This window comes from Lissotriton helveticus, chromosome 9 (genome assembly GCF_964261635.1).
Source record: "Lissotriton helveticus chromosome 9, aLisHel1.1, whole genome shotgun sequence".
NCBI lineage: Eukaryota > Metazoa > Chordata > Amphibia > Caudata > Salamandridae > Lissotriton > Lissotriton helveticus.
The window spans coordinates 944,591,621-944,605,226 of NC_136070.1; the positions used below are offsets into that span (position 1 = coordinate 944,591,621).

The 13,606-nt window shown below is 39.5% G+C and overlaps 1 long non-coding RNA gene across 1 annotated transcript in view; it reads right to left on the bottom strand.

The window, feature by feature from the left end:
- Nucleotides 1-1,486: 1,486 nt before the first annotated feature.
- Nucleotides 1,487-13,606, bottom strand: part of LOC144783076 (uncharacterized) — a 95,234-nt gene continuing 83,114 nt past the window's right edge. The window contains exon 3 of the long non-coding RNA XR_013601386.1: nt 1,487-1,713. This is a non-coding gene — a long non-coding RNA (uncharacterized LOC144783076). The remainder of the gene's footprint in view (nt 1,714-13,606) is intronic.

The window sequence follows — 13,606 nt, forward strand, 5'->3', positions numbered from 1 at the left end:
AGTCGTACATAGGAAATTACCAGGTTTATCTGCTGCTTTGTCTAAATGTGCTGTCTTGACCCAGCAAGAAGTGCTGTCAGATGTACACTAAGCCTGACATGAAGTACAGTTTATTAGAAAAAAACAGCTTTTTTGTAGTTTGAATAAATAAAAAAAGCTGACTGATTAAAATTAAGTGCCTATCAGGTACATGCATCATTGTTGCCGTTTGCGATTCCTTAATTGCGAAAATTAAGGAATCGCAATTAAGGAATCGCAAACGGCAATGCATCAATATTTCGCAATTTTTTTAGCGAATCCTTATTTTTCCTTAATTGCGATTCACAATTTGCGAATCGCAATTAAGGAATCCCTTCCCATTGATTCCTATGGGCCAAAAGGCCCATAGGGATGAATGGGAAGACAAACTCAATTTGCGATTTGCAATTAGCTAATCGCAAATTGAGATTGCGATTTCAAGGGTGCAGGGGTGTCCAAAGGACACCCTGTTGCACCCCTGAAATCAATCTATGCACCTATGTTGTGCCCACACATGCCCTTAGGGCATGTGTGGGCACAACATGAAACTTTGAAAAATGCACAAAAGGGCATTTTTCAAAGGATTCGCAAATTACCATGAGGTTCAACCTCATGGTAATTTGCTCCCCTTAATTGCGAAATCACAATTCTTAAATGTTTCATGCATTGTATTTAAGGAATCGCAAAATGCGATTCCTTAAATGCAATCGCAATTTGAGAATTCTCAAATATTTACGAATTCTTAAATTGCGAGGGCCTTGTACCTTCATGCATTCCAAAAAAGGATTTTGCGATCGCAAACGGACGATTTTTGCGATTTGCACCGTTTGCGACCGCAAAATCCTTTGATGCATGTACCTGTATATGTATTATTAAGTATAGATATTGTGGTTCAGAAAATGCATTTATATTTGTTTGGCTAAACTGACTATTAATTCAGAAAGCCAAGACTGTTTGGATGAGGAAGAATTACATTTTCTCATTCCATCCACCGTTACGTGGTTCATAATCAGAAACCGTGGTTTTCGAAAATGTTTAGAAGGCCCATTTGGGAGCAAACTGGACATGGCTTCACCCCTGAGAACTGGTCATCTCCAAATGATATTGTAGAGCCCAGTACTGTACCACAAAATAAGTACACACATTAAGGATGGTGTTTTGGAATACATTTAAATGTATTGTGTGCTTTTCTTCTACACATCAGGTGAGTTAGAATTATCATAAAAAATAAAAAAAAACAGCTCAGCAATTAAAAAAAGAATGAGAGGGAAAGGCAAATACTCTCCAAACATTGCTCATTACTCATGCAACACCATAAATGAAATATTTCTTGCCGTACTACATGTAGCTGGCTTAAAACTTGACATATTGACCCAAACTATTTCATATATTTGTAGAGTCATGTGCAGCTCCTCACATACCTTATGCCAGCAGGCCTAAAGTTGAAGGCCCGGGTTTCAGCCTTTCTTCCCAGCAACTCAGCAATCTGCTTGCTTCACCCAATTGTTATGGTCTATAATACATTCTTTATAAATGATGGTCTATGGAGCAATTCGGGTCCCATCACACTTAGATGCAGCGTAAAGTATGTTGTTTCTTTCAACATTCTTGCATCCTTAAACTGTATGCTGTCTCAAAAATATTCACAACATTCCTTAAATCCGGCAGACATTATTTGTTTAAGAGAGATAAACACTAAAAGAAAGGCAACAGAACACGATTTTACAATACAGCATTATCATCATATTATCTTTGATAAATTTCATACACATAACACAAACCATGGGATGATACTTTACTACAAAAAGGATCTTTTTATTCTACCTATTTACGAAACACAAGAAGGGATTGACATTCTACATTTTTCATTACATATTAATAATACAGATTACATTATTATTATAGTATACAAACCACCACATAAATTAATGCTTTCGCTATTACAATCTATCACAAACGACTAATTTTTACCCAAACTACAAATATATCATTATGGGAGATTTTAATGTTACTTTAGCACAAACAAATTCAAACACTAGAGAACTTATTAGTTTTTTTGAAACAGAATTACAATGCAAACAAATCATAAACAGTTACACAGCTAACTACCATTCGATATTAGATCACATATACACAAATGAAATATTGCAAAACTATGGTACATTAGAATGCTATTATAGTGATCATAAAGCTTTATGGGTTTATATTTAGCTTTGCATTAACTTTTCTTTCACTTCAGATGCTGACTATTAAAGAAATCACTAACAATACTGCAGACAAAAACAAACCTTATCAAAAACCAATAAGAGTCAACGTCATCAAGTGTTCCGGTAAAACAAACTACAAAAATGCTAAACAAGAAAACAAAGTACTCTATCATTTAGCTTTAGCAAATGCAACTGGGAAAATTAAAGCTACTTGCTATCAAGAAGAATTATACCATCAAACCAAAGACAACTGTGGACTACTCATTCGCAATTTCCTTATCAAAAACAAATCAATACTCATAACAAAACAAACCAAAGTCACTGAATTTCCAGCTATGCCATTGTCAGATTTGTTAGTCAAAGAAGCTGAAAATATATTACAACCGCCAGCACCACCAGTTTTACCAATCAAGGAGATTAAGCATGCAACATTGAAAACTCTTATGACAGTGTGCGGGACCATTTCGGACGTAAGTTACAACTAAACACTCACTCTCTCTCTATCCCTCTATCTCTACACACATCTCTTTCTCTCTCTATACACATCTCTATATCTCTCAACACATCTCTCTCTCTACACACCTCTACTTCTCTCTATCTCTCTCATCTCTTTCAATTGTTCACCACACAGCTCTCGCAATCTATCTATGTACACACCTCACTCTCTCTTGCTCTATCTACACACATCACTCTCACTCACTACACACCTCCCTCCCTAAACACCTCTCTCTCTCTATCTCTCTCTCTATATATATATTATATATATTTATAAAGATATAAATATATATATATATACACACACAACACAATCAAGCTCTATAAACACTTATCTCTCTATCTCTCTCACAACATCACTCTCACTGTCTCAACACCTCTCTCCTTCGCTGTACATAACGCTATGTCTCTATCATCTTGCTCTCTATCTCGCAATCAATACACACCTCTCTCTTTACTTCCCTCTTACACTATATACTCAACTCACTCTCTCTACACACCTCTCTCTCAACACCTCTCTCTTTCTCTCTCTCTACATACCTCTATCTATACGGTCTCTCTGTATCTCTAATTACAAATCGCTCTATCTTCCTCTCTCTCTCAATCTCTCTACACACCTCTCTCTTTCAGTCTGTATACTCACCTCTCTATATCACTCTCTCTCTACATACCTCTCTCTCTCTCTCTACACACCTCTCTCTCTCAATCTCTCTACACACGTCTCTCTCACCTTTCCATCTCTCTTGCTCTATACACACATCTCTCTCTCTCACCCTCTCTTTATCGCTATATACTCATATCTAACTCTCTACACAACCCTTGCTCTCTACACACCTATGACTTGCTGTAAACACACCTCTATCTTGCTACACACCTCTCTTAACATCACATATCTCACCGTATCTCTATACACCTCTCACTCTCTCATATATAACTCTATTCTCTCTTTCACTCTACACACCTCTCTCTATCTCCCTCTCTATATCGATATATGCACACACTTCTCTCTTGCTACACACCTCTCACTCAATCTACACATCTCTCTCTCTCCCGCACTCTCAAAAAACCTCTCTCTCAAATTTTACACACCTCTCTCTGTCTACACACCTCTCTCTCTCACCAAAACAACTCTCTCTATCTCTACACACCTATATATATATATATATATATATATACAACTCAGTCACTCTATATACACAACTCTATATATGTCTCTACACACCTCTCTCAGTCTCTATACAAACATCTATCTCTCTCTCTCACTATCTCTCAACAATCTATAGGTATACACACCTCTCTCTCTCTCATTCTATTTATTTATATATGCACACCTCACTCTATCTAAACACCTATATCACTCTCTCTACATACATCTCTCTCTACACATACATCTCTCTCTACATATATATATACATATATATATATACATATATATATATACACACATATATATATATATATATATTACCTACTGGCGGTCGCCAGTAGGTATATATAGTTAGGATTTTTTCTCTATGGGTTTTTTGAAAATTCTATGTCTAATAACTTTGGCGTTTGTGGACGGAATCGGCTGAAATTTTCAGGAAAATGGCACATTTTGTTTCTGAGCAGCCCTTGAAAATTTGGGGGGGGTTCGTCCAGTGGGGGCCGAGAAAAAAGGGGGGTCCCAAAACGTGTTTTTAACATTGAGTTTTCCATAGGGCGGTTGGCCTCACTTTTAGCCCGAACGGCTGAATGGATTTGCACGAAACTTGGCAAAATTGTAGGGACTGGTAGCCCGATGTGCCTTTTGTAGGTCTCAATATATGTGCTCCAGTGGATTTTGAGAAATTAACGTTTAAAAAAAGATATATATCTGTAACAGCGGACCGGTTAGCGCTCTGGTTCGCGGACTTTTCGCGCAACGGAGCTTTGTGAAGCGAAGCTGATTGGTTCTCCGGCGTCTGTCAACATTCCAAACAGTCCGTAGCGGCCGCCATCTTGTCTCTCGGTAGGATCGAGAGACAAGAGGAGGTCAAAACAAAGGGGGAAATAACTATAAGGGGGTATAGTAGATCCTCGCTGACCCCCTAGGTTTGATGTGGAGGTTTTAAAAGGGCCCCGCGGGGCAAAAAAAAAACAAAATAATAATAATCGAACGGCTGAATGGATTTGCACGAAACTTGGCAAAATATTAGGGACTGGTAGCCCGATGTGCCTTTGCTAGGTCTCAATATATGTGCTCCAGTGGATTTTGAGAAATTAACGTTGAAAAAAAGATATATATCTGTAACAGCGCTCCGCTTCGCGTACTTTTCGCGTTACGGAGCTTTGCGAAGCTGATTGGTTCTCCGGCGTCTGTCAACATTCCAAACAGTCCGTAGCGGCCGCCATCTTGTCCCTCGGTAGGATTGAGAGACAAGAGGAGGCCAAAGCGAAGGGGGAAATGACCATAAGGGGGCCTAGTAGATCATTCCTGACCTCTTAGGTTTGATGTACCATTTTGCCAAGTTTGGTGTAATTCCGTTCAGCCATTCAGGCTGTAGACGTATGTAAATGTCCTATGGAAAATTGCATGGGGAAAACACATTTGAAAGTGTTGAAATTTAGAACCAATTAAAATGTTACTTTGGTTTTGTATTTGTGTGTGATGAAAGTTAATTGGTTATGTATATATGTCAAATGAGAGGAAACCACAGCCATTTTGTGATACTACTGTCTGAGGTACATTTGTGAGGAATTTTTGGTGGTGAATTTCTGGTGTTTGATTTACACAGTACTAACACTTCTGCTACTTTTAAAAAGGTGAGTTGTTAATTTGTAAGGGGAACTATGTTGTACACTTGAAGATAATTTGAAAAATGTTTTCTGTTATTTATTTGCAGTCCTTCTGTTATACTAAATACTTGATGAAGTTAGTTTTATATTATGTATTACTAAAAACGATAAATGAAAGTGATTATTTTTTTCTGCAATTTACAGCAAGCAATTTCAAAATAAAATGGCTCACAATGAAGAGACCGTGGCAATTTCTTTTGAATTGTCCACTACATTGATTGAAATTGAGAGCACCAATAATGAAATATTGTCACAAGGAGGACATGACTTGTATGATTCCATTAGATTGATTGAAATGGACAGCACCAAGAATGAAATATTGTCACAAGGAGATGACTTGAATGATTCCACTACATTGATTGAAATTGAGAGCACCAATAATGAAATATTGTCACAAGGAGGAGATGGCTTGTATGATTCCATTAGATTGATTGAAATGGACAGCACCAATAATGAAATATTGTCACAAGGAGGAGATGACTTGAATGATTCCACTACATTGATTGAAATTGAGAGCACCAATAATGAAATATTGTCACGAGGAGATGACTTGAATGATTCCACTACATTGATTGAAATGGACAGCACCAATAATGAAATATTGTCAGAAGGAGGAGATGACTTGAATGATTTTTTTGATCAATCTCTTGATGGCGAATTTATCGAGTGTTTGGAGACCATAGAGTTACAAGAATCATCATTGCAGACTTTTAATGAGGAGATTCCAGATGAGATGATTGAAGAGGAAATTACTGATGAGGACATGTTACTAGTTGTTTCAAATTTAGAAAATTCTGAAGAATAAATTTATATTTAGAAATCAAAAATTGTTTGAGACATTATTTATTTTTATTTTTAATTTATGAGGTTGTAGCGAAGTGATTGTAGTATAAAATGAGACTTATAGTATAGAGTGCAACATTTTTATGTTACATGGTAAGTTTACTCATATTTACTTCCCTTCTGCCACTATATTATCTCCAATGTGTATTTGACATGTCTTCTTCATCTCCGGCCTCCTTTCTCTCACTGTGTGTCTCCGATGCATCTTATCGCTGGTATTTTGTGTAATTACAGAAGAGAGTAAAATAAAATAGTTCGGAACGTGAAAAGGGGGCAAAGTAGAGTACTCCTCACCCCCTAGGCCTTTTTAGGCGGTCCCAAAAGGATCAGTTTCTGCTTTCCTGAGAGATTATGGTATGAGTTCCATATACCACAATAACTTGCATTACAACATGCAAGATATCTATCTCCTATTACCAACTTTTGGAGATATTCGCGCTAAGCGCGAATATCTCCAAAAAGTAACACCTGCCCTGAGCAGTTCTTAGCCATGTTATCCAATGGGAGGTGGATAACATGGCTAAGAGTATTAGCTCGGTAATGCATGAATATCGCTGACTTTTTAGCGATATTCATGCATTGCGGCCGTTTATTATCGCATTTGCGATAAACCTTGATAATAGTAAGGTTTATCTTCGATAATTTCTGACGATGCTTAGTGGTAAAAAATTGGTTGGTAAGCATCGTTAGCGATAAATATCGCTTAACTTTGGTAATATGCCCCAACGTCTGTTAACGTTCGATTCGAAGGAAATGAGGAAGTGTTGAAAAACATTGTCTGCGCCATCTTGCCTTTTTTGAAATGCCACACTTTTGTCGTGCACGGCAGCCATTTTAGATGTCTTGACCAGACCCACTCTCTGCACGCTGTCGATTCGTAGCATGGCTCCTCACCCTCGTAAGCATCTCCCCCAGGCACTGGTCACCACCGCTCTCTGTCTTATGCATGGGCAATAAACCTTCCCCCATCTGCGCTGCTCTTCCCTGAGAATCACACTCTGTGCCCGCCCGACACCTCCCTTTCGCCCTATTCACTACCGCACCCTCTGACACTCCTCTTCCTCTGTGTCCGAATGTCCAGGCCGGTCCTAGGCTATCAGCTAGCCCTGCAAATGTAGTTTATGGCCTCAGCTGTAAAGAATCACCCCTCTTCAAAGGAGTTATAGTAGATCAAGGCCCACACCCGATGTGATCCGTCACAGCACACGCGTTCCTACTATCTGAAAACCATCCTGTATTGTGATTGGGGAGGGGACCGAGCCTGAAGCGGAAGATTCCAGGAATGACTCTTTGTACATCAAAGTTTTTACAATTATGTGTCACATTAAAAATATATAGCACTCCAACAAAGTAGTAGGAATATAAAACTTTAATAACATATAAATATATACAACAAAACAAAAACAGTAAAAACATTTAAACAACGAAGAGACCGTGGCAATTTCTTTTTAATTATCCAATAGATTTATTGAAATTGACAGCACCAATAATGAAATATTCTTGTCAGTAGCGGTCTGTTGTGCGAATAGTTCCAAGGCAGCAGAACGCGCTGAAATCTAGATGGCACGAAAGTGATGTCTAGTAAGTTGCCGCCCAGCAAAAAACGGCGTGGGGCGCCGCGGGGGTGAGTGAGTCCAGTAGGCACCACAGCTATTCTTACCGGCATTGCAGAATTACTGCTGGGGACAATGCCTGTGCTGTAGCAGGGTCACAGCAGAAACAAAAAGGATTCTGTTGAAGATGTTGTTGGTTTTCAATTTGAAAACAGTTCTGGTGTCAACTGCTATGCTAATGTAGTGGTTAATGTTTTGTTTTCTCTAGAAAATGTAAAAGAGGGGGAGGCAGTCCAAAGTTCCGTTAAAAGGGCAAAGGAAAGGATCGGTGGTTTGAACTATCAGTCAAAAAGGGGAGGGGGTGCAATAATTTTTCCTACCGGGTCACACTGTGCTTTCACCGGAAGTAAGGTCTGCAGGATTGTAGTAATTCAAAGTGAGGCTGGCGCCAGCATGGGAGCGCCGACGTCCCGCGGATACAGTTTCGTCACTCCACGGGCGATCATGGCAGTCATTCCCCATCGGGGGTCGGAGACTCCCGCGGCTCCTCTAGAATCTTCAAGGTCGTGGAGGACTACGGTGGTGGAGTCAACCAGTGACCGGGCCATTTCTTTATGTTGGGCCCGCTCTTGCCAGGTCGACCGCCATTTTGAGAGTTCGGCAGCTACCGGCGATCGCGGGGTCACATGAGCGGACGGGCTCCACCCTGCCGGGCGAGACGTTGCAGCATGGCCACAGTGGAAGAACCGTTATCTAGGTCGTTCCGAAACTGTGCAGCACTGTAGTTGTTAGGATGCCACCGCCTGGAGCGCTGAGGGTGCAGCTGGGAAGCCTCCACCTGGGGAGGCGGGAGAGGCCTGTTCGCACCGTCTCTCCCTCCCAGTGCACCCCACGGCGTCTCGCTTGAGATTTGTTATGGCCGGACCAGGCGATGAGGACGAGGGGGGGGTCGGAGGCATGTGCAAGACATCCCCCTCCAGTGTTGTCGCAGCCATTATAAAAGAAAGAAGTGTCCCGTCCGTCTTCGGGCCGGGCTTCCGGTGGATGTCGGCCGGACGCCCCTGGCTCTGGCCCCATGAACGGGTTTCTTGGTTTATCGGCTGCAGCCGGATCCCGTCGGCCTCGGCCCCCCGACCGTTGGTGGTCGGACCGGAAGAGCATGTGGCGGGACTACCTGCAACTCTCAAGGGCCACCGCGGCCGGACTGGGAGAGAGAGGGGAGGGTCGAGGAGACATTCCCCCCCCCTGCAACTGTTCAGCGTTGTAAAGGCAATCCCCTGGCCGGGTCCCGCTGGTCTCGGCCTCTCCTCCGGCTACACCCTACGTTAGGATCTCCTGGCCGAGGCGTGGCAGCAGGACCTGCCTTATATGGGCTGCTCCCGGCTGGGCGTAGCCGGAACCCTGCCCCACCTTGGAAGTTTCCAGAGTGGGGGTGGATGTTCTACTGACTTGCATTTTCCCTAGTCTATCGATTTTTTTGGCGTGGCAGGCGGTGGGACAGCGAGGGGTGATTTGGTTTCTCTTACTGTTTTTCTGGTCTCTCACCACTGGCATATTTTAACGTTTTCTTGTTTCTAGGACATTAATAGGTTTTATCATTACGTTATGTTATCGTTTCTTTGTTCGTTGTTTAATAAAAGTTCATGTTCATCAGTGGCCTACTGATTTTCGTTTTCCTATTTTTTTCTTTCCAGGTTGTTTCATGGTAAAGTTTCTGTTAACAGGATACAGTGATCACTTCGTTATTATTGCATATGTCCTTTTCACTAGGGGTGCTCTCTGGTCGGGCCAGATGACGTATCTCTAGTAAATGGTCCGGGTGAAAAAGGTGCATCAATCAGTGGGGAGTAGATAGGCATGACAGATTACAACGGGGGAGAACGGTCCGCATTACGTACCCTTTCACTACTTGCAAAGATTTTCCTACGTTTATTTGCAAACAGGGAATACCTCCAAAAAGAACTAATTCCCAAACAGTCAATGTTCGGACAATCAATCAATCAATGAGGAATGAAATAGGTACGACGTGTTAAAGGCTTGCGTTACCTACCCTTCACTATCTGCAAAGGGAGATAGAATATTCCTATTCTTCCTCGTTTGCAGGTAGAGAAGATCGTTAAGAGAATTAACTTCGAACAATTCAATGCTCGATTGAAACAATCAACAAGGGGTACTGTGAACACAAATGAACGCCGCTTATATACATACGCATTGCTATTTTCAACAGGTTGTTCCTAATGTTTCTATTTTAGCGAGGTCAAAAGAGATCCCATTAGTGGCCTACTGATTTTGCTCGATTCCTTTTGTTTTTTTACACGATTTTTCGCTATCTGCAAAGACTAAACAGAGTATTGCGACTCTGTGCTTGTTTGTAAATAGAGAATGAACCAAAGAGAACAATCAATCAAATGGAGAGAGAAGCAGGCACGACGGATTACAAAGGGGGAAAGGGCTGCGTTAACTACCCTTCACTATCTGCAAAGAGAGAGTACTCCTAATAGAAATGAGGGGTGGGGGGCAGCAATCAAAGCAGATCAGTGTGCATAAACACGAAAAAAAAAATTCTTACCACGTACTTGACATTCGACAGCTTATGATATTTGCTATTAAAAAACCATTGAAATTCACTGAAAAAACCATAGGTTATAGACCATATATAGTTAGGAATTAGCATTTACAAAACCTTGAAAATTCACTGAAAAAACCATAGGTTATAGACCATATATAGTTAGGAATTAGCATTTAAAAAACCTTATTTTACTCACACAAAACCATTGAAATTCCATATATAGTTAGTTGCACTAACTATATATTGCGCACCCGCAATCCACTGCTGATGATGTCACATATTACATCATTCATGACATGGTCAGTGACATCACTGATGACATCACTGATGACATCTCAAATGACATCACTGATGACATCTCACTTGACATCAATGATCACATCACTGATGATATCATTCATGTGACAATACAATGCATCTCCTCACATTTTAATATAACCTCTGTTTCACCCAGTGTTAAAAACAGAGTATAATTTTTGAAACCATTGACACACCAATACTAGTTACTACATACGTACTCACTGATTCCTACGTCTACACACACATTCACTCATTCACCCATACAATCATTCATACATACAATCACTCATGTTTACAACACAATCATATGCACTCATACACCTATACAGACACTCACACTCTGCCACTCATCCATGGAGTTACTCACACACCTAGTCAGTCCTGTAAAGAATCAATCACACTTCCATTTTCTACTCTATACAGTTAAACATAGAGCACCTTACGTTTTCAACCATATACTAACACATACTTACTCTCTTATACAATCATTGATACAAGTACACATTGATCTGTACAGAGTCACACACCTCCCATCCAGCCACACACACACTCAGTCTCCCATGCAAATACTTGGGCAATCAATCAATAACCCATATAGTTACTCATATAGCTACTGATCAACACATGCAGCAGTTTACAGAACAACAGACATAATGATGCACAAATTAAGACAGTTTAGTCACTAACCCATGCACTCAGTGAGACACATTTAATCACTCACTCATACATTCAGTCATGCACCTACTAAATCCTTCGTCCAGACACTTATACATCCACTCATTCTTCAATATGTAAGACATATTTTAACTTTACAGAAACATAGTCACTGGATGTTGTCATCAGTGATGTCATCAGTGATGTCATTTGAGATGTCATCAGTGATGTCATCAGTGATGTCACTGACCATGTCATGAATGATGTAATATGTGACATCATCAGCAGTGGATTGCGGGTGCGCAATATATAGTTAGTGCAACTAACTATATATGGAATTTCAATGGTTTTGTGTGAGTAAAATAAGGTTTTTTAAATGCTAATTCCTAACTATATATGGTCTATAACCTATGGTTTTTTCAGTGAATTTTCAAGGTTTTGTAAATGCTAATTCCTAACTATATATGGTCTATAACCTATGGTTTTTTCAGTGAATATATATATATATATATATATACATATATACTCACCACAACAATAATTGTAACACAACTCTATATATCTTAACACACCTCTATCAAAAAATATCTCGCTCAAAAAAACTCTCTCTATCTTTCTCCTCTCTCTTTATCTCTCTACAAACCTCTCTCTCTTTCTCTCTAAACACTGATCTTTCTCACTCTCTCAGCACACCTCTCTCTCTCTCTCTCTCTATACACACCTCAATATCTCTCTCTCTCTCCCTCTCTCTCTCTCTCTCTCTCTCTCACTCGCTGTTATTCACAAATATTAAGCAACTTTTTTTCAAATTTAGGAAGAAGAAAAAAAATGTCTTTATCAACGGACAACATACTTCGTTAAAGCCAATAACATTAAAAGATGCCATGGATGAAATAAAAGTGACACTGTGGAGAGAAGCAACCCTGTTTCATACTAACATCGGAGATTATGTTACATTAACGCACGTCACGGTACATGAATTTAATGTCCAGAAGATATTAAATACTACAAGGTAGAGCAAAATCCAAGTACGTATTACATTACATACCTAAACCACTCCTATACCCCTATAACACACCTCAATCCATCTTCTAATGCACTACCCCAAACCTTCAACACTTGTTCAACTTTAACACTATACTAGCCCTACCCTATACCCGTCTTCTCCTCTACTACACCTCTACCACACTATCCCTCTTTTGAAAATTCAATACCTATTCTACACCTTAACACAAAATATTCTACACATCTTCTATACTTCCTCTACACCTCTAAACAAAATCTATTCTAAAACTATAACTCACTTATAACATTTTTATCTATAATCTACATCTCTTACACCCCTCTATCTCTCAGAAAACAATAAACCTATCTGCTACACCTACTCTTCGGTTATAGCCTACACATCTCTTATAAATATCTTACAACACACTAGCACACTTATAACCCTCAACACCTCTAATACAGCTCACACACTATAATGACCATAAAAAAAGATCAGTTTGTTATACTAACACTCTACACCTCTACTATCCCTTAAATAGCCCTCTACACAATACTAACACTTTAAACACTATTGTACACCTACACAAAACAAAACAAACATTTTTTTTAAATATTTTCTCACAGGTAACTGAAGCACCACCAGAAATAATTGAAGTTGCAATATATGGTGTTGAAAACACAAAAGGAGACATCAGTACCATAACTACACAAGTTGCAAACACAGAGTTTTCAGTTGATGGACATACAGAATAAAATTCTCATTGAATGGTTTATGCTGGATGAAGAGGTGGAAGACATTGGAGATGCACTTATCCATTTTTTACCACAAACATGCAATGTAATATTTCTGAAATGGCAAAATTATTAAAATATTAAAGGAGAAAACAGTTGAAGTAAACCAAAATAAAAAAAAATATTTAAATTTTATAGAACTAATAACTTCATATTTATACTTCTGTGGTTTTAATAAAATAAAAATATATGTTGCAAAACAAAAAAACATGTCTTTTTTCTGTCTCAAAATACACAAAATTGACAATAAACTACTTTCAACTAGCCTACTCAAATAATAATATACATCTACTCCTTTTATACCTCTCTACCTCACTTCCCTGCTACCCCTCTTCAAACACTATACGCCTCTT